The sequence below is a fragment of the Octopus bimaculoides genome, chromosome 13 (genome assembly GCF_001194135.2).
Source record: "Octopus bimaculoides isolate UCB-OBI-ISO-001 chromosome 13, ASM119413v2, whole genome shotgun sequence".
Taxonomy (NCBI): Eukaryota; Metazoa; Mollusca; class Cephalopoda; order Octopoda; family Octopodidae; genus Octopus; species Octopus bimaculoides.
Window position 1 is genome coordinate 12,148,023 of NC_068993.1, and position 3,948 is coordinate 12,151,970.

A 3,948-nucleotide genomic window follows, 5' to 3' on the forward strand; every position below is an offset into this window, starting at 1 on the left:
TGTGTGTGTGTGTGTGTGTGTGTGTGTGTGTGTGTGTGTGTGTGTGTGTGTGTGTGTGTGTGTGTGTGTGTGTGTGTTTCTTCCTCATCATCACTTCACAATCGGCGTTGGTGTGATTACAGGTTTGGCTGAAGAGACAGACAGAATACATACCGAGTTTAGAAACATGAGTATTAATGTCAATTCGTTTGACGAAAGTTCTTGAATGCAGTTTCCCAGTATGACCGCAGACTAATGGCTGAAACAAGAAAAGGAAAGAAGTAGTATATAATTTTCTTACATATATACAGAGATACAGAGTTGCGTTTGTGTGTGTAAACTTACACGAGCTCAATGGTGTACTTAATTGCTGGTAGTATTTTAAATTTAATTACCTGCTACTTCCCTGTATCCAGCATTTTGAAATATATTTTTCTGGAATGCGTTCCTCATTTAACTTGTTACAAAATACATACGCTGACATAAATGTATGGCACGAGATATGTGATATTTCAACACATACCACTGGTTTGTCATCATGTAGATTCATGAATTTCACGAATTTCGCATTCAGATATTTTAGACGCACTCCACGTCAGATGTTCGTGACAGGTTCCGTATTAATTACTAAAGCCTATCCATTCTTAAGCTAGGAGCAACGTTAAACCTTTATTTCCATAGTATTCATATTCTGAAAGAGAACTGTAATGTTTTCTTCCTTTGCATTGAAATATAACGGGAAGAAATTCGTCTGCTTCTCTCGTTCTGCTTATAGCAAAAGTATCATTTCCACTCACAAGTGATTCACAATTAATCATGTTTTCCTTGAATAATGATATCTTCTCTTTTATTCTTTTAGTATTTCTTAGATTCAGTCTAAATTTTGCCCACGTTTTAGACTCCGTCGTTCTCTGTTTATTCGATCTGAAATTTCTATGAACTTATTTCTTAGTGGTAGTAATATTAAGGAGGATGCATTTATGGAGAAACTTGTGTACAAAAGAACAAACTTATCTTTTAAAACCGTCTAAACGTAATTCACAAAAACAAAGTCACGAATGCAAATACACAAAAACACAACACACACACACACACACACACACACACACACACACATCGGATTTTCAAAAGTGTACGGTATTGGAGCATTGTAGCAAAACAATATCTTTTCTGGTCTTGTTTTAAACATTGTTTCCTTTTATGGGGATAGCGTGGCTGGAACCACTGTCAATTAACCGACAGAGTGATTTGCCGTGGATAGTTACGCGATGAAGTAACGGAATTTTCGCCAGGTTTGCTACTAAGATCATGTGATAGCTGCACGAGAACATCAAATCAAAGCCTTTGTCCAGTCGATATGACACATGGCGGGACAAAAGCTATGAAGAATGAAAGTCATGTTCCAATATGGAGCTGTTTTAGCCTTTTACTTGTATCCACACAACTAGTATTGTATTTAGCCAAGGCTTGGTGACATGTCTCTGTTATAAATCCTGCCTTTGTGAATAATTCAACCGTTCTACACAGTTACATTTCTATCGATTTACACTGCTGGCAAGGCAATTGAACAATCTGGAATTATAATAGAAGACGAATCCAGAAGCTGGAAAACTGGATACATTTTGAAACCATTTAGTTTTCGAAGAGAACACAATATCACGTTGTCTTATCCTCAACTGTATTATTTCATTTCTGAAAACTAAGATCCTTTGAATGTTTATGAGAACATTTCCTTTACTGCACAGTTTATGCAACAATTGAAACAACGATGTAATTCAAATCCAACCAAAATCTTTTATCGCCATATAATCTGTGAATCTCCTAATAGAATCATCTCTTTTAGTTGCACTGAGATACTTTCTAGAATGCCTCTTAACAATGTATTTACAACCTGGAACAATCTTGAAAATTACTCTGCCTGATACATAGAGTGCATAATTTTCAGTCTCTTAACACTTAAACTATTAGAACATTTTGTATTTCATTTTCGTACATGATAACCACGGGATAATGCACATTTGTAATCGTCTCACAAATCCATACATCTTGTGGACATGTCTTAAAGGACAATCGTCTATTGAAATAATGTCCTCTTCAAATTTATAAGCCTCATGTTTGTAGTAAGCCTCACATTTGTAGTGAAATTATGCCCAACGTAAATAATATTTTCTTACGATGTTTCTGCTTTGAAACCGTAAAGTCACTACAGTAGAAACTTCTAGCTGTTATGCTGCAATATTGAAAATTTCGTCTGTGTAAATACATTATATAATACACCATAGGCTCAAATACACTACCCTTGTCTTCTTTGAATAATAACCTGTACGACTTGATGGAAAATATGTAAATAACCCATATTAGATATCGTTTGAGCATTTTGTTGCTTTGGAGGTTTAGACTAGTTTTTCTGGCAATAATATTTCAAGGTGCAGTAAACATTAGAAAATCTCCTACATCTTTCATATGTTCAAAGTCAGGGTAGAATTAAATCAGCTTGGCGACAATTAATAATTTTCCTACTGAAATTAGAACAAGATAAAGGTTGTGAAACAGCTGTAAAACAACGGACGTCATGTGGCTAGATATGTATGTATATATATATATATATATATATATATATATATATATATATATATATATATATATACAAACCTCTCAGATGTACTGACTTTATCAGTTTTATACTTATCTTTTCTATACGATCTTCACGAGTACTGGCGATTTCTGTGTCAATGATTTCAATTGAGATATCTCCTACTTCGTGGATTGTGAAAACTGATGCTATCCCCTTTTATCTTTATATTATAATTTTCACTTATTTCAGTCATGTGACTGCGCCCATAGTGGGATACCGCCTTGAAAAACTTTAGTCGAACGAATCGACCTCAGTACTTCTATGCTGTCAAGCCTGTTTCCGTCTAACAGATCCTGTAGCACAGTTTGAGAGACTATAGTACAAATCTCTTGCCCAATGGGCCAGCGAGTGGGACCTATGTGGTACCACACGGTTGGGAAGCAAAAGTTTTACTCCACAGACACACCTGCACCCTTTCTTTAAATATCATTCATCTTTGCAAATTGCTTTTGAATATGGTACCACCAGCGTAAAATACCTTTTTCGTCGAGTGGTGTTTGAATATCCTGCTCTCAAGAATCAATGTAACACGTAATTTAAGGACAATGGAAAGGAAGAAGAGTTAATATGGTGGAAGAGTTATTCTAGCAATATATACAAGCAGATAATGAATTAAGCTTGCTCACTTTTGTATTACATTTGGTAGAATCTCTGTATTTTTCCTATGCCAGTACAGCCAATCCCTTTCGTTTGCCGCATAAATTTTCACACATTTATCTATCATTTTTATCACTTTAAAATGGTGACAATCGATCAGTTTTCTCAATGAAAGGTTTCAAAACTGTGTTGATGGTGGTGTTGGTGATATATCGTTGTGAATTTATTTCCATGTGTCTATACACATTTCTGATTTCACTAGTTTGTTAACTGGTCTAGACATAAGTACAGCTTCCGACGACTGAAAGAGAGAATGCACTTAGAGACTGGAACTAAATAACATCAGATATTTTAATTTCGGTTTTCAAAATTCGTTTGCTGCACACCGATACATCCTTCCTATAAGGCGCAACGTCTGCAACTAAGATGAATTTTCAACTATTTCCTGTAAATATATATATGAAGGCCAACTTGAAACTAAAAGGAATGAATTTATGAAGAGATTCCATTAAATTATGTATTATATATACGTCGAAAAATTTTGATATATTTTGAGAAACTGTCGGCCGATATAAATAATTTATTTGTATTTACTTTCATCTTCTCACGTCCAGGAAGGGATTCAGACAAATTAATAAGGACAATCGATAGTATTTCTGTATATAAAAAGAAACGGGTTCGTATCTGTAACCTGTAATAAAACGCATATGTATATATATATATGTATATATATATAT

At 34.6% G+C, this 3,948-nt stretch overlaps 1 long non-coding RNA gene across 4 annotated transcripts in view; it reads right to left on the minus strand.

Annotated features, from left to right (window-relative positions):
• LOC106883779 (uncharacterized) overlaps nt 1-3,948 on the minus strand; it is a 375,832-nt gene that overhangs the window by 107,686 nt on the left and 264,198 nt on the right. For all 4 annotated transcript variants that reach the window (XR_008265360.1, XR_008265359.1, XR_001411157.2 and 1 more), the window contains exon 2: nt 154-238. This is a non-coding gene — a long non-coding RNA (uncharacterized LOC106883779). The remainder of the gene's footprint in view (nt 1-153; nt 239-3,948) is intronic.